Below are 18,900 nucleotides of genomic sequence, written 5' to 3'. Positions count from 1 at the left end.
TTCTCCTGACTATCCACATATCAAGATTTTCTCAAAGTATTTTAATTAAAATGGGAGTATTTACAGTTGTTATATCATATTAATATTCCAGTAGGCATAAAATTTTCACTAAATAACATTGAATAATTAAGAAGGGATACATTATTGATCAGATAGAGTTTCCTACAATATAAAACACTGTTATGCTTTGTTTGTGTTTTTAATATCCAATATTGAAATCTCAAGTTGATATTGTCAAATGACTTTCAAGCATGTAGACTAAGCAAAATTCAAATGGGCATCATCTGCTGTTGTAGAGGACATCATCTATGGGTGAAATAAAAAAACAAACATCATAACCCTGGTTTACCTTACTACAAAATTAAGTAATCAAGATACCTGGAGTGAGTGAAGTCAATTTTTCTACTTCCTAATACTTAGTATGTGCTTCCTACAAACTAAGTATGTAGCTTTGAGTGTTATCTCACAATTTCCTTCAGGGGATAATACTTTATCACGTCATTTACTGTGTCTAAATGTTAATTATGATTGTTGTCGTGATATTCTTTAAATAAATAAATAAATAGCCATAAATGTATATTATGGATTAACAGTGATTATGAAAAAGAGATTGTAGTCTGAAATGAGAGTATGCTGAGACATTTCACCTGAAAATAGTCAGTTGATGTAGAATTGCACAGTCTGAATTTTCTGTGCAGTCTCTTGGTTTCTCTTCATAAATGTTTAAAGGACAGACTTTGAAATTGCTCTTACACAGAAACTTTTCAGTCCTACTTTTCATTTTTGGCCACTTTCTTAAAAAAATATCTTACAGAACATGAAGGAAATCTAATATATTGGTGACATGCAGTCTGTGTTTCAACTTTCAATCCCCAGGAAATTAAGTTCCTGTATTACCACCTTTTCCTTTCCCTCTCCTCTTCATATATTTTTGATCTTGTTGTGCAGGTGTGACTCTTTTCAATAGAGGAGTCCCAAAGGCTTTATCCAAACCCACATACCTATGCACAGCCCAGCCGCCCACAGCAGGGTGAGATCCAGATGAACACCAGCCTTTTCCCTGAGGGGTGAAGAAAAGACATTCTCCTCTGTCCTGAAAGAGAAAAAAAATTTCAAGTGAGTGCCCTGCAGAAGGAGAGGCTGCATACTGAGTTTAGCATTACTTGTGCTGTTTGAAGAACTAACAGGTTATTCAGCATCCATGAGCTCTGGCCTGACATATGAATGTCTCCTCCAGCCCAGGTTTGAAAAGTGGAATAGAGAAAGAGGGAATCAACAAGAGGGACGAGCAATGTTGTGAGATGAGCCAAGCAACATGAGCAGGATCCAGAAGTGCTAACAGAGGAAATCAAAGGAAGGATTAAGTGTAACGTGGGCACAGAGAGAGCTGGCATTATTGAGACAGGGATTTGTGAAGTACATTCAGACACAAAGTGGTGAGAAGTTGGAGTCAGTTGGTACGTGACTGTTAAATTCTTGGAACTGCTACTGTTGAATCAATTGTTGAAATTGGTTATTGTTGAATAATGGAATTGTTATTTATTATCTAGTTACCTGCTCAAGAGTTCCTCTTTGAAGTGTTTACATGTTAGCACTTATATCTGATCATTGGAGAAGAGGCTTCTCCAATGTGAATGTGAATGTGAATGGCTGTGCAGATATACTTCCAGCACATAAAATACAGAGTATGAGAAACTGTGACATTTAGACCTAAATAATATTAGTCGTCTTACTTCTCCCACAGGACCAATCAAATCACCTCACTTGAAAGCAATCCACAATTAAACACTGTAAACATAGGAAAAAAACCAACAACAACAACAAAAAAAAAAAAGAAAAAAAAAAAGAAAAAAACAACTTACTTGCTGAAGTGTATTGGCTGCTTCACTTCTACAAGCTTGCTGAAGAACTGCAAAAACAGGGAATGGCAGCATTTATATTTCCTACTGACAGAGCCATGCTTTATTACCCAATTACCATATGCCATAGGCCATGCTCTAGAATGTGATCCTCTCCTAAATCACCCTTTGCCAGCACAACTAACAGCAAAAAGTCATCAGTTACTAATGCAAATCTATTAAGATTCGGTGTGTAGAAAAGAAGAAGATAATAGTTGGGATGTGCTGAATCAATTCATCAAGCACAAGCACCTACAGAACAATCACTCAAGCAACACAAAATATTCTCAAATAGGAAAAATTAAGTCCTACCTTATGAAGCCCATATAAACCATTGTTTCTGTGTTTTCCCTTTACAGTATTCTGCAACACTGTTGTTTTTACAGCTTATTTAATAGTGAACAATTTTATATTTACAAACCTTAAAATGCAGATTTCCAAGTCCCTGACATATATGCACACCACTTCTTAAATGCAATGATCTCTAGTGTATTTGCAAAATATCCAGACAAATTCTTCACAATAACTATAGTAGGAAAGAATGTATGGATTTTTCTCTTGTTTCTTTTTAATTGACAAAGAAACAAGAGAAAAACTTGAGCTGTATGCTTATAACCCTAAGACATAATGGACCACATTACTTCATCCTAGTATCTCTCACAGATAAAAAGTGTTTTTTGACTTCTCTTTCTCCTGTCCCATTTAATACGATGGTACTTATTTGAAATGGAAAAGCAGATACAAAATGTGTAAACCATGATGACTGTTTTTCACCACTTATTGTATCATTCATTATTTCAGTTTAATTAAAATGTATTGTGTTCATCAGCTTGGAAAACATTTGACTACCACTATGCCTTCCCAATTTTTGTTTGGCACATAATTTTGTCAATTTTGATTACTATATTTTTCCCTACTCTGTGTTTTTGTTTTTGTTTGTTTGTTTGTTTTTCTTTCCATCTACAAGCCAAAACATCATGTATGACTGCTAATTTGATTTGCAAATTGGCAGGTAATAATTTGCTCTAACTATCATTAGTTTTCTTTCATAATTTTCCTCTAACAATGCAGTTCCCAGTAAGTATCTATTAAAAGAAGGGGTGGTACTGAAGAATAAATATCAGTTCAGCAAGCAAGCAGCAGGCTCAGAGATTTGTCATAGAGTAAGCATGGGCAGTGGAAATAATTATTTATTTGTTTTTAAAGGTACCCACCATGAATGCACAAACACATACACTATTTGTATATAGATTTGAATATAAATATAAAATAGTTAAGTATTTTTGAGAGTGTCTCCTTAAAAGTTCAGGTAGAAAGCCTACCTCTACTATATGTTCAAGTGACATTGAATTATATGCAAGAGACAATGGAAGTGACAAAAAAAAAGGAAAAAAAAAAAAAAAAAAGGTAGTATATTACAGGCAGTTTGGCTCTTGGAGCAGAGATTAAAACCTTGAGATGCGTAAGGGCAAGCTGCAGCACAGAGGGAGTGCCAGGATGCATCCATTCTTGTCATTCAGTGAGCACTTCAACAGCATGGGTTATAGATCATGCAGACTATCACCTCTGCAGAGCACATTACTGCTTCTGCTCCTATGGGACTTGTGCAATAGCAAGAGAATCAAGAGGCAAAATCATGCCCAGTTCTCCCTTTAACAAGGAAATGTGATAAAGTTAGAAGACAGTGACCACAGCTTGGCTGAAAAGATGGGGAATGATCCTTGCCATGTTCATCAAAGCCTTGAAAAGCCAGAAAAGGAATCTGCAGTGACCTACACAATGAAAAAATTCCACCCTGCTAGCCAGACTGGAAATATCTGGTCATCTGGAACACTGATATTCCCTCTACGATAGTAACACAAAGGTCCCCCAATTCAGATAAACAAAGATTTACTGAAAGCACATGCACAAAGCTGCTCACAACCATTAGCAGCAGCCATCCTTTTCTTAAAACAATCTGGCTGTAAGAGTGGTGACACCAATTGTTTTATTTACCAGTAATTTTCATCAGAAAAGAGGAGAATCTGAACAGCTCTTCATACTGGATAGAGGGATACAAACCTTCCACCTAAAAGTAAATGATCAAAAATACTAACAAATGCACAGAGTTAATTATAATTCAACATGGAAATAACTATGTGATAAAGACTTTTAGAGGTCTGTCTATTTTAAGAAGACAGTGGACATCCTCTGCTTTGAACAGCAAAAACATTTACACCTCGCTTTGCACTGAAAAACTCAACAGTTTTCATTAAGTAAGTTGGCAGGGATATTATGCTTTGGCAGAGCTTACTCTTTCTCACCTTTTAACAATAGAATTCTATTTACAGTTTTAATCTCTGCTAGAACTGCATCATGATTTGGCAGGTGCAGGGAAAATGTTTTTCTTCTGCAACAACTACATGCAATGGAACAGTTTTGGTCAGTATGTCTTGAAGTACTACTTGTCTTTTTTTCCTAAAGTTAGTTGACCACTCATGAAATAGTGTTTTGGACAGCAAGTACTTGGAAAAAGGTGGAAATAAATCTTTATGAAACTACAAAGAAACGTTGCATTTGATTTACAATATCAATCAATAAATGTATAGAAGTAAGTAACATCTCTTTTTATATTTGTCCACATCCTTGTATTGCTATCATACCATTAAGTACAACAAATTCCATAAGCAAAAAAGTAGGTGTAAATATAGCAGCAATCAAACCACATTCAGTAACTTCTATAGGAATAAAAGGTGCAATTTCTCAAACATTCCTGGGAATGTTAATTTCCACCGTAACAAAAATATAATTCCATTCTAATCCTTGTAGCTATTTCAAAATGTACAGAAAATTCAGGCTGTACTGTTATATTAATGGGAACATTTGAGATAGATTGGGTTACGCAGTGTAAAATTGACTGCAGAGAAAATCCCAAAGATTTTTGCAGCAAGTGAGTCTTGGTCAGGCGTGCGGCAGAATCATGAAAGTGTTTCTAGTAAGGCATTTGCAGGTGCTGAAACACTATTACTAAGCTAGCAACTGCTTTGAGGAGTCAGATGTGAAAAATTCATTTTTGGTATCAGAGGAGCCACCGCTGAAACACTGTAAGATGGGTTTTATATGTGAGCAGGCTTCAGTTTCTCCAGAAATCTTTTGCATATATCAGAACCTGAAAGGCTCCTCATTAGGATTCATTTGTAGATAAATGAATATGCTTTGCATGAAATCTAAGCAGGAACTCAGAGAAAAGCTGCTTGTAAAGAGTCTGAAAGCGATTTCACAAACAATGCAATGAAGCACATTCCAAATAATTTATTTAAATTTTTTATCGTAGTTCACATTCTTCTCTAATTATGAATTGGAAACACTAATTTTGACTGAGTCCTGTGCCGAACCTGCAAGCTACTCAGGATAAAATTATCATAAAACAATAGAATACCAAGTACAACCCTGGTCCAATGAGAACAGAATAACCTCAGGTTTTGCTATAGGACTTCTCAGCATTTCATTTCTCAAGAACCAGCTGAGGCTCAGCCAGGCTGGTAGCAAGCATATTTAGCATTCAGCTAAGTTTGATCAGTGGAAAAAAAAATAAGTCTTCAAATAGAGAAGAAACCATTGGTGAGGAAGCACAGCAGTCCTGTCAGCTTCCTCTGACATTCTATCGAACTGGTTAAGGAAGAAAAAAAGAAAAAGAAAAAAAAAGTGGGAAATAATAAAACCATTTCTAAATCAAGATGTTAAGATACCCAAAATAAAGGTAATTTGTGATTTTTTATTTAAGATCTAAACAATAGTCAGAAATACACTTACTCCATCCTACAAAGGACATTCTTACCTGTCTTACATAACTTAAATTGGAGACGTCAGCCTGCCAAAGGTACTGAGTGTCCTTTCCAAAGACATTAGAAATGCAAGGGGAGCTGCAAGAGGCTGAGGCTGTCCACTGCTGGACACAGCCAGTTCACAAGTAGGCTTTTTTTTGCAGCCAAAATGTTAATGTCTCAGGAAAACATATGCTCCAAAAGTAATGTTTTCTATAGAGGTGGATATTGGTGGCATAACAGTAGTGACTGAGCCTTCCCACCAATATTCTATTACATTCTATAGCCATGCAGCAGCTCACAGCAGAGAGGCACTCTGACAAAATGGCATCTGACATGAAAGCATGCATGAGGCAAATGCATGGAACTGAATTCCCCTATGAAGAAAAAAATATACCAAGTGACATTAATGGTTACTTGCTGAATGCTTATAGAGAACAACCAGTGGATGTTGAGCACAATGAGTGGTACGTTTCAACAATGGTGAGAGCAACGCTGAGTTACCACCACTGGTGCCAATTTGTATAAGTGTGGCATGTTGGTTCTTTTCATTGCTGGCAAAAATACAGAGCTAATGGTGGTGAATCTGCTGAAAAACAGTGTTTTGTAGCTACAAATTTATTCTATCAAAGAATGCCATTGTGTTCATTCTACCTGTTGTAGATTCAGTGGAAAATAGGAGGCATTACATTTGAAGCAACCAATGTATTTGAGGAGAAAAAAAAAAAAAAAAAAAAAAAAGAAAAGAAAAAAAAAAGGGAAAAAAAAAAAAAAAAAAAGCATGAATGTAGAGAAAAGGGAAAAATGAGAACAATTATTTCTGTGTATACCAAGGTCACTGCAGGAGGAGGGCAGGAGGTTCTCTAGGCACACAGCACAAGACCCCTGTTGCCTAGAAAAGCCCTGTTTTGGAGCAGGTCTAGAGATCCCCCTCAGGAGAAGCCCAGGGCTGTAGCTGTTCTCACTTCATAAAATGCAACTTATACGTGTGCTTCTATATGCTACTATATGTGTGTCCTCCACTGAAAATTGTTACAGTTTCTCATTATAAAGCTAAGCTTAGCTTGCCTTTGTCTCAGTTTCGGCATTTTGCTGGACAGCACTTCAAATGAAAATAACTCTTTTCTTGCTTGTAATACTAGAACTTCTGAAAACAGGTTACCACATTTTCATAGTTTCTATCAGTTTCAAAATAGTACATGAAAAAAAAAAAATGGCAATAAAGAAATAAATAAAAATTCGCTCAAGAGGATCATCTGTGTAATGGTTTTATGGTCTTGTGCCCCTGATGGGACAAAAAGAAATAATTTATATTCTACTACTTCCTCTAACATTATGTCATCCTTACTACCTCTTTACCTTGTTGTTACTGTTGTTTTTTCTTTTTGATTTAATCAGCACCATCACTGAACTCACATTCATTGGCTGCATCTTAAAAAGCATCTCATCTATCATTTCTGATGTTACAAAGCCCTCAGTGAATGGGAAGATAAATCTGATATATATATTTAGAAAAACAGATGTAAATATATCTCTGTTTAAATTATTTTATTTCACAGGAGTACTAATCCTTACAAATCATGCGAATGTTGTTTTTTAAATGCTTTGTGCACAGTTTTCATTGTACAAGCCAAAAATTCAAATTAAAATGAGAACTATCTCAAAGAGATAAAGTTAGGTTCTGCTAGCTTAAAGCCAAGTTCATTTGTTTCAAGTACAGCAAAATTTATCTCAAAATATTCAGATGGGCTTTGTTAAACAACTAAAGAGAGCTGAAAAAGTTTGCCTAAGAATTTATACTGAATTAAATCATCCTTTATTGGTAGACTTGGTCCATGCACTCACAGCAGATAGATTTATTAAGGACATTTATTTATTATTTATAATTATTTAAGGGCAGATAAATTTACACATAATAAAAAATCATTGCTAATGACAAATTTTGTCTTTGGCACAAATATTATGCAGAAAACATGGCACTTAAAGTAAAGATCTCTAAATCAGAAGAAAATGCATGACCTTTGTACCCCACCAAAGCAAGTCAGCAGCTCTGGAGTTTTAAATATTTTAAAATGCTCACGAGAAATTGTATCTCATGAATTATTTGTAAAACTAATTCAAAGATATTTTTAAACATAGGAGAGAATTATATGTTAGTTATTGTCAAACTACTTACTAATCTAATCAATGTATTTTAATTTGTATCTATTTTTTCTGGTATTCTTCACCGAAAGATAAACAGATTCTTTTGTATTTCTCTTCTATTTACCTCATTCCTTTCCAGTGTTAAAAATAATAGGGAAATGTGCATAAAATACAAGTAAATAAGCAGTTTTTGCTTTTGCTATGTGCTATAGCTATTCTTCCTTTTGGTTCTGAGTGCCTCTGATGCCATCTGTTCAGTTTTAAACCATAGCATATAGCATATAGTCCCAGTACCATGTGTATTTACAGCAACATCACTGAAACAGACCTGGAAAGTTAGTGGGGTACCTCTTGAAGTAACGACACCCTCACCCTCCTGAGAGACCACATTCTCAGAGGTCTCCAGTGATGCAGATAACATAAACCCCTTAGCCAATATGTTGCAGTACCTCTCCTTTTTTATCGCTTCACAGTAGCTATATTGGTATTTAGAGATAGTCCTGCTCAGTCCCCTCTTAAAGCTAAGCAATACTCCTGTTTATAATCTTTCACACTAAGCTGGGAAGAGACAAGCCAAAGGAACATCCTGAAGAAAATGATGTGGCACTGGATTATAGGTTCAGTAAGAGTCAGTGCCACTGACAATGCAATGACCCATAAAAGGCAGAAACACTATGCTCAAATGTTCAGTCCACACCAGTCACTGAATCATAGAATGGCTTGCATTGGAAGGGACCTCAAGGATCAGCAAGTTCCAACCCTCCTGATGCATGCAGGGCCATCAACCTCCATATCTAATACTAGACTAGGCTGCCCAGGGCCCCAGCCAACCTTAGCCTTCTTTGTTGACTAATCTCCATTTTCATCTGTTAAAGCTAGTATCCATGCTCCAAACAACTGTCTTGTTTTCAAAAATCTGCTGTTAGTAAAAATAAAAATATTAATACATGATCTTATTTGGTTCAGATTAAGGCCACCCTTCTTAAACAAACCCAATGTTATAAATTACCAAATAAACAATTTAACTTTCAGTTCTTCCATGAGCATTTTTATCATGCCAACAGAACCTGAGCATTTGCTTTGCTGGGCAGAGATGGTTCTGACATCATATTTTGGCACCAAGACATTTTCAATTTTTATTTATTTATTTTTGAGAAGGGAAGTGTATATATATATGAGTATGTACATGTACACTTACGCATACGTACATGCATACGTAATATCTATATGAATTCATTGTGGATGTACAATTGTCTTTAATGAACATTGATTTGACTTTCTAATTATCAATATTCAATAAGGCTGGAACACATTTTGCCATGAACTTCATCTGGATATAAAGACATTTCCACTGTTTGTTGCTGTCAGGTTATTTCCTGACACACATACATGTATAGCTGTGAAAGCACTTGAAAAACATCTGTCTGTGGCCTTTTTTCTTGATGTAAATTGTAGCATCTATATCATGCTGCTACACATGCCATATTAATTAATTCATCCTAAAGGTTAATCCTTTCACACGTTCTGTTTGCTGCCTATTCCAGCTGCAGTGAACACTGTACACTCACTGACGGCATAGGTTAGACTGAGACTACCTTTTAACTTTTTACCTCATTCTTCTGAAAACACATAAGTAGAAGTCTCCAGTTAGATCAATGAACAAACTTCAAGCAGCCTGAAGGGCTCCAAGGTTTCATCCCACAGGACCACATTCAGACTTCAGTTGCCTTTCGCCTCTGAAAATAATCAGATTTGGTTACAAACACTAAATTATACTTGAACTATATCTTGAGAGGAGCACAGACAACAACCATATTGGTTTTCTTAGGATAATGTTATGACTGTAGTTGCTTCAGTGCTGGTTATACCATGCAAAGTGGCACAATATTACATCCCACCAGGAAACAAACAAACATACAAACAAAAAAAAAAAAGACAATAAAATTAAAAATCAGCCCTTAAACTTGCTTCTTTTCCACAAACAACAGAACAGTTACACAGAATAGGTATCAACTCCTTAAAGTTCAAATTTAAAGTACCGATTTCCACTACACACTAACATGAGGAAAGCTCCATGTTGGGAAACAGCAAGACAAGAAGCTCAAATGCTATGATTTTGGGAAGAAATCCAATAAGGCTTACTATTTTAACTGGATATATCGTGAAACTAAAACATCAAGGAATAAGACATACAAATGAAGGGAGCATGTGTTAAATAATTTAGTGCTCTGAAAAGACATTGCAGCTCACACCTAACAACCTTTGCACAGGAGGAAACAGATCTCAGACTTTGTTTTTAAGACAGTTACAGTAGACACTGAAGGAAAAAAAAAAAAAAAAAAAAAAAGCAGGAAGAGAAACAAGAAACAAAAAATCTATTAAATTAATAGGGTTATGACTCTTTAAATAACTTGTAAGGCCTCTAAAGGTACTTACTACAATTCTGTGTTACTAAAGGTAAGATTGCAGACTTGTCAGGGAAGTTGGAACAGGAATCAGTCATTTTTCTGTAGGTTAAATCTGAAAGTAATGCCTCCTGTTTATTTCCATAGGAACTACAAAAGGTACAAAGAGCACAATAACACTGTTTGATAGAGCAGTTTCTGAGCTACAGAGCACTGTTTTTCAACAGATTCATCACCATTAGCTGTGCGTTTTCACCAGCAACGAACAAGAGCCTGCATGTCATGCTCACACAAACCTGTACCAGTGGAGGTGAGCAATCATCACCATCACCACTGTTGAAAATGCACCACCCACCACTTCACTGTGCTCACATCTGCAGTTTGGTCTGCATAAACATTCAGCAAGCATCCATGAAGATCAATGGGAGGCATTTACTCCACATGGAGAAACTCAGTGACACACCTTTGCTCCATACACACTTCCACATCAGAAACCATTTTGTCAGAGTGCCCCTCTGCTGCCAACTGTCACACGACAGCAGCATGTAATGGAATACTGGTGGGAAGGTTCCACCTCTACTGCCATACCACCAACATCCACCTCTGATGGGACCAACACTGTAAATTAGGAGGCATTACAGAGCAGCCCTTATACACTGATGACACTAACTGGCCTTTTAAAATAAGTATATAAACATGAAAATCTAATTTCAGTTTCTGATTCTTTTAGTTGTTTTTACACCATGCTATTTTTAGACTTGCATGCATTCTTAAGGTCTCATAAACACAGTTTTCTTCAGATCTAATTTGATTCAGAGAATAAAGTTAGCAGATGAAAATTTCTGCCACACTTAATTGCTCTATCACACCTGACGACCAGCTTTGAAAAGCAGAAGAATATATTTTGCAGTTATTTGTACAATTGATAATTCATAATAATTTTATTTTCAGAGGATTCTTCTGACATTTGCTTTCAGTGAAGAATTTATATTTCTGAAATCCTTACTTTCTGAAGTATCCCATTGAATAGGAAGAGTCCTATGCAGATCCTGTATTCTACAATGCAGATTTTTAGTTTTATGATGATCTTTTAGTGTTACCTGAAATGACCCATCAAACATTCAACTTACCACTAAGTCAGAGCAAAAGTAAAGTATGATGATATATAAAACCCAGAATATAAACTAGTCAATGTATATTACATAAATGGCAATAGTTACAAACAGAAGTGAAACACTTTGTATCTGTTTTTGTGAAAAGCTCAAATTTCTTCATTTATCATTAAAAATACGAAACATTTAGGAACCTTACACTGATCACAACATCAACCTCTCTACAATTAAATGTGCCAAGGTATAAAAAATAAATAAATTTAAAAAAAACTGCAAATACATTGTATTCAACAGCATAGTAATTGCCCCTGCACTCCTGCAAAGTACTAATCCCCATTAGTACTAATCCCACAAACTCCATTTTGTCCCATGAATTAAATTAATAACAGAAGGATCTTTCTTTGGGTTTACCTGTCACATGACACATATTTCAGTGAGTGGAATTTTTCAACCTCATTCTACAGCAGTGACTTCAGAACACATTACTATTTCTAATTCATCAGCCTTGTGGAGACAAGTCAGAAGAAGTAAAATGTAAATCTCTTTATAATGAAATCAATCCAGTCCTCCTTCATTTGTCATCACAGTGACAAAGCTCTATTGTCAGCTGAACAGATGTACTAAATGCTTGTCACTTATGTGTGTTAAAAGAGCAACCACTAAAAAGAGATAATTTCCTCTGACTAATTCACATCAAAGCAGAAAAGTTGTTCTTCTCTTTAGTAATTTCCTTGGGTGTTTTGTTTGCTTTATATCATATATGAACTTTTAGTACCTCTGATAGATGGAAGAAGAATTAGGAATGCATTACACCTTTTCAAATTCCACAAACCCATAGCTCCTTTTATGCCCTCATTCTATCTTTATATCAAAATGCAATAAGTTTATGGTCTCATAATGGTAGAATACTTGCTAAAATATTCCCATTAAAATGCAAATGTTGACCTTCCACTAAGTTTTAAGTTAGAAATTCTTACCTTTTTCCCTACCCCCAACCCCCGAATAGACATGCTTTGTAACAGAAGAGTATTTTTCTTGGTAGACCGTTCTCCTTTTATTTTATTTTTCTAATGAATTTACATTCTTTAGCAGCTTCTTTGTGCTATTTTTACTCCCATTTTTTCCTTTTTTTTTTTTTTTTTTTTTTTTTTTTTTTAAGTGAAACATGAAATTGTCTTTGAAATGGAATAGAAAGTGTTACTTATTATTATCAGAAAATCAAAGATGAATTGAGTATGTAGCGGTTATCACAAGAAAATAAAATCTGCTTTTCTCCTGTGGAAAAATAATTTAAATGAGAAAAATAATGTGTCAATATAACGAAAAGAAAGATCATCAAAGATCATCCTATAGAATTACTAATGTTTTCCACAAATTTTGTATTTACAGCTATTACTTCTGTTTTATTCCATTCTACCTTAATACATTTATAGACAATTCTGATTGTAAGCAAAAAGTACTGACTTAGGTTTTTTCCTATCTAAAAACAGTAAGAATGAAAATTGCATCATGCAAGCTAAGATGCCTAAAATACATAACATTATTGTAGTCCTGCACTTGAGCAAAGGAAGAATTTTGTACATTTTGCATCACAGCCTCACCTGCCCAGATGTTACATCCAAACTACAGCAGAAGGACATTTCCTAGTGAAGCATTCATTAAGTTGAGAAGTAGGTATAGTAGGTTTAGATAACTGTTATTTGCAAACATATTCTCTAAGTGTCTAAAGCCAATCTCAGATTCTATCATATCCAAGAAAAAACTGAGCACTTGTAACACATTTCCAGAGTCTTACACAGGTTGCCCTCTGTAGGTCTTGCATGCAAGCAATCCCTGCTCTCTTCTGGAACAATGACAAATAAACATACTTGTGTAATCATCTAGATCTGTTTGCAGCAGCACAGCAAATACTAGTAATATTGAAAATAATTAATGCTCGGGGCTGGGAATGAAACTGTAGCCTTTTCATTCCCAGTCTGTGCAACTAGGGCCCCTACATGCTTTTAGCCAGAGGTAAATTAAATTAAATTAATATATGATGACTATCCTATCTGCTATCTACATAGATGAAAAAGATTTTGAGCAAGAAATTAAGGCAAATCTCTTGATAAATACTGTTTGTTTGTTTGTTTTGTTTATTTGTTTGTTGTAGTACTCCACAAATCTGGAGTACTGCATCCAGGCCTGCAGCCTCCAACATAAGACAATGAACTGTTGGAGCTGGTCCAGACAAAGGGCCATAAAGGTGCTCAGAGGGCTGGCACACTTGAGTCTGGAGGAAGTCCTCTGTATCTCAGAGAAAAGGCATAGAGGCTGGACTTGGTAAAACAAGAAGCCCTTTTCAATTCTACAGTCTCACATCTGACATATTTAAAAAAAAAATAAATAGATAAACACAAAATAATAATGATAATAATAAAAATCCAATTGGAGTTAACCATCTCGCTGCTAGTAAACTGACTGCAAGTGACTCTATTAGAGAACACCACTAGCATCTCTATAATGCTGAATTCAACTGTCAATAAAGATTACTACTAATTTCTTCCCGCTCTTCTGCTTACTTGCATGTTTCAAACTGACCTCTCTGAGTAATGCCACAGTGTAACTAATAATAAAATTTCACTCTTAAATAGAAAGACTTCCCACAGATAAAATAAGAGAAACTAACTTTAAGAGTCAAACAAATGTATATTTTCAATCTTGTATGGTCACGTTACGTAGGAAAAAAAACCAGCAAGATATCTAATTTTGTCTTGTACTCAGATGGCAAAACACTGAAATATTTAATGCATGTATATTCTTTTAACCAGGTATTCATAGTGAAAGCACTGTACACAGTTTCAAACGTGTTTATTGGGCTTAATTCACAGAAGGAAAAGAAAAAGAATCTAAATTTAATGTTGCTGGAATTCCATCCACAAAGTATACTAAGCTCATCAACTCTTTGAAAAAAGTACTGGGAAATGGCCAAGTTACTTAACTTCACAAAACAGCTGCTTAAATTCACAATACTCTGTACCACTAATGCTATGAATGTCTCACATAAGCTCAAAATACTTTCATTTTGGTTAAAAGGATGTCATTCACAGAAAGAGCTCAGAAAAGAATGCTGTCAAAAAGCTTTTGAGAAGCCTCAAACTCAGCTCTGAAGAATACACCTTGATTTCATTTTTAATCTAATCCTAACCATCAGAAATGTTCCTTTGACTAGAAATTCATTTTCAGCTCTGTTTCATGAATTCAGTGTAATGCTTGCAATATATTCCATTGCTAGTATCACCCTCTTCACTACCCCAGATTCATGGAAACAAAGTAAAGGAAAAAATCTATTTCAATAACAGTCCCCTACTATAGGTATTTCTTTAATACGGTTGTCTGTTTTGTTTTTTCCTTTTCCTATCCTGTTATTTTTGAACAAGATTCCAAGAGTACTCAGCAAGATGGTAACAGCTAAGGCTTTTGGCAGACACAGAGGCTACAATACCTCCTGGCACAGGCAGTGCAAAGGATTGGGAGCTCATTGTTGCAGCGTGCTGATAACCCAGATACACAGCAGAATAGGCTGCTTGGTTCCAGGTGATTTCTGATAAACACAAATGGAGTTTGCTTGCACAGCTCTCCCTTTGTTCAAGACTAGCAGAGGAGAGAAGCAAGATAGGGCAGTGCAAAATCAAACATTCACATGTGCTGGAACAAGCAAGGAGGTAGAATTATGACAGATCTTGAATTTCCTTGAGCAATGAGATTCCTTAAGAGGAAGGAATGAATGGAGGTAAAACGGGCATTTAGCTGAAAATTGGGGTCTGGGGAAACTTGCTTGATCTTACACATTTGGCCATGATTTTCATCACTGTACCCTCTCACATCTCCTAATCCTACCGCTAGAATCTACAATTCCCTATAAAAACACACAGAAGTACCTGTACTATTCTCCAAAGTAACTAAATATTCTCTATTTTAAAAACAAATCAGAGAACGGATGCTTTCACAGTAGCATCTGTTCCTTCTAAACTTTTAGCATGAGTCCTAATCCTTCTGAAATAGAGCTCTCCTGTATCAAGAATTGGATATGGGTTTATATTTAAAAATCACTTAAAAACTTCCTATGCATCTCCACTTTTCATCCATAGCATTAAAGTTTACCTTTCCTTCCCCTGTGCTGACAGACCCACAAAGCAAGAACAAAGGCAGAAAGCAGAGGCTGCTACAACAACCAGCTATTACTCCAGTAGAAAAGCTTAACATCTGGAGCTGTCAGCCTGCTGTGAACACATGACGAATATCATCACTAAAACTATGAAATATAAATCCTCGTGTATCATGTCTATGGAACTTATATTGCTCCTTTACAAATACTTTCCTTCCCCTCCTTTCTAACCTAGTTAGCCACCAACTTCTGCTTCTTGCTTGTAAAATGTCTGTGCTCTTCCCTTAGATCTGCTAGCAGTGCTTTCTTTCATCAACATTAGTTAAGCAAGCATTTGATCTGTGAAAATGCTGTCAATCTCATTTTGATAATAATAATACGTTTTATTATTATTTTGATAGATACTAATATTTTCAAAATGGCTTTACGTTAAACAGAAACTAATAATGCTTATTGCAGGCATTACCTGCATGGCCTAGAGGGTGACGATGCAACAGCAACAATTCAGACTATTCCCTTCAGTGTTAATCACCTTGTATTTACCAAAATAAAATAAAATACCCTCAGTATTTTCTAGACAATTCTACAAGCTACTCCATCTGAAATCAGCACATTTCCTTCCCTCTCCCCATCTTCTGTCAGTAAATTCATAACTAAGCACCTACTTTTGAGTAATCAGTGAACAAAAGCATTAACGACAAGTTACAGAGGTTTCTTTTTAATAGCTACTGGTCCTGAATAGTTCTGTTAACAATTGCTTCTTATAAACAAAAATCAAGATAAAGTGTACATAGATTATTTATTTACTCTGTGACCTTAGGCAGAATAAACATGCTCTGTATTCACATGGACTGTACAGTTAAGGTAGAATGGAAAAACGTGACCTCAATCTGAAATAATGATATTAGAGAAGTGATTTTTATAAGCACTGGGAAGTCTCACAGTCACAGTCTCACAGTCCCGTGCGCGTTGGGAGGGACCTTAGAGATTATCAAGTCCAACCCCCGGGATTCGAGCCTCCTGTGTAGCAGAGTGACACTTCTACCACTTGCGCCACAGGGGGGATTCGAACCCGGGCTTCTCGTGTTACAAGAGCCACCTGCGTCACTGCAGGCAAACTTTCTACATTCTGGAAATATCCGTTTCACTGCTTTTTCTGAAATTATTTTTGTTGTTGTTGTTTGTTGCTTTTTTTTGTTTGTTTGTTTGTTTTAATTATTAATAAACTAAAAGGGAAAAAAAAAAAAAGAACAGCACAAGGTATTGCAGACGGCTCAAAAAAAAAAAATAATAATAAATAAATGAACATGATGTCAAGTTCTTGTGCTGGTCTCAAAGAACAGCATTCAGCAGAACTAGTAAACATGACTGAAACATGCATTTATGAAACAACTACAAAAAAACTTCCTTGCCAGTGACAGGAGGTGATTCAACTAGATGGCTGGCACTAAAGGTTGTTTACCAGGTTCTGGATTCCTAATTGGACGCCTAGCTTGTTAAGTACCAACTGGTCTTTAATTAGTTGAAAAATTATCATCACTAAAAGTTGCCATAAAAAGAAAGAGAACAATATAATTAAAGTGTTAAAATCCATATGGTGGAATGCACACCTTCTCTTCTAATAGCTGTTTCTCCTCTCTTTCCCACGCAGCATTAATAAGGCAATGCTGTCCACTTACCAAAAAAATCTTCTTTTTAAGTTCATAATGAAAGTAATAAAATGGAGGTGTGCTAAGAGAATGTACATAGTGCAATGTTTCTCTTTGACTGTGAAATTATCCAGGATACGCTTTGCTACAGGAGTGAGTTCAGGACTGATGACTCACCTTTGCCTGCACACCTAATCATAGTGGGACATCGTTATCACACCTTCATTAAATACAAAGTAATTAAAGTAAATTTAAACGAAAAACTCTTTTCATATATGACTTGTGAAATACGAATTTTATGCCTGTGATTTATTAAATACAACCACAGCCTGAATGCACATAGCAACATTTGTATAACTGGAAATCTGCAAGCAGTTGCTCTACAATTATCTGCCACTACATTTTGCTCCATTTCTGTAGGTTTACAGGCTTTCTCTGCCCCTAAGGAATATCTTCTAATGTATGTAAAATGTTGAGATTACATGTGAAGCAATTTGGCCTTAACGTGAAAGAATAAAGCTAAGCATGTTTCTTTAAACACCTGTGCTATCAAATTTAATATTTTAGAGATTTTGTTTGTTTGTCTGTTTTTCACTCATTTATGTAGGTTACTCCATAAATAATACCTCCTATCTATTTCTATTGAAACTACAACAGATAAAAAGACCACAATGACACCGTTTGATAGAGCAATTTCTCAAGTACAGAACACTGTTTTTTCAACACAAGGGGTTCTACAGGAAAGATAGGGAAGCATTTTTTATGGGAGCATATAGTTACAGGAGGAAGGAAAATGGTTTTAAACTGCAAGAGAGTCGATTTAGTCTAGATATCAGGAAGAAAATCTTTACTTGGAAGGTGGTGAGACGCTGGAACAGGCTGCCCAGCAAGTTTGTGAATGCCCCCTCCCTGGAAGCATTCAAGACCAGGCTGGATGGGGTTTTGAGCAGCCTGGTATAGATGAAGGTGCCCCTACATAAACAGGGGGATGGAACTAGATAATCTTAAAGGTCCTGTCCAACAAAAACCGTTCTATGATTCTGTGAAAATAGCCATCATCATTAACCATGCCTTTTTAACTGCAACAAACAAGAGCCTGCATGCTGCACTCATAAATATTTTCATGGCTGTCTGGAATATAGCTTGCCTTTCACATACCCGTTGCCACTGCTGAAACACACTACCCATTACCTCACTGTGCTCTTATCCACTGGTTGGGCTCTGTAAATATTCAGTAAGCATCAATGAATGCCAGTGGGTACCATTTTTTCTTGCATGAAAAAATTCAATGACACACCTTTGCTCCACATGCTCTTTTCCAAGTCAGATATCATTTGATCAGAGTGCTCCTCTACTGGCAGCTGTCACACAGCAACAAAATGTAACGGAATGGATGGTTCAACTTCAACTGGAGCATCTACCTCTGATGTCGTGAGCCAACATAATAAAAAAATGAGGTATTACTTTCAGAGCAGCCCCCATAAATTATCAGTTTGATGAAGAGGAAAGGAAGAAGATTAGCTGAATCCCCTGACAGAAGTTCACACCATTAACCCTTTGTGTGATAAAGAAATTCAGTAGTTGGGAAACTATTTACTTATAATAGCCACATAGTGTTAAACAATAGCTGGAAAAGAAAACATTAGTTCTGGCTAGTGCCCTAATTAGCCATGGGAAATGGATAAACTCTGCATTGTTTGTATCAGCAACAGATGACCTCTATTACTGTGCAGTTGTTTTT

Source organism: Coturnix japonica, chromosome 4, assembly GCF_054131305.1.
Source record: "Coturnix japonica strain WE chromosome 4, WE-NBRP24, whole genome shotgun sequence".
Taxonomy (NCBI): Eukaryota; Metazoa; Chordata; class Aves; order Galliformes; family Phasianidae; genus Coturnix; species Coturnix japonica.
The sequence above is the reverse complement of the archived record's forward strand: the minus strand, read 5'-3'. Positions refer to the sequence as shown.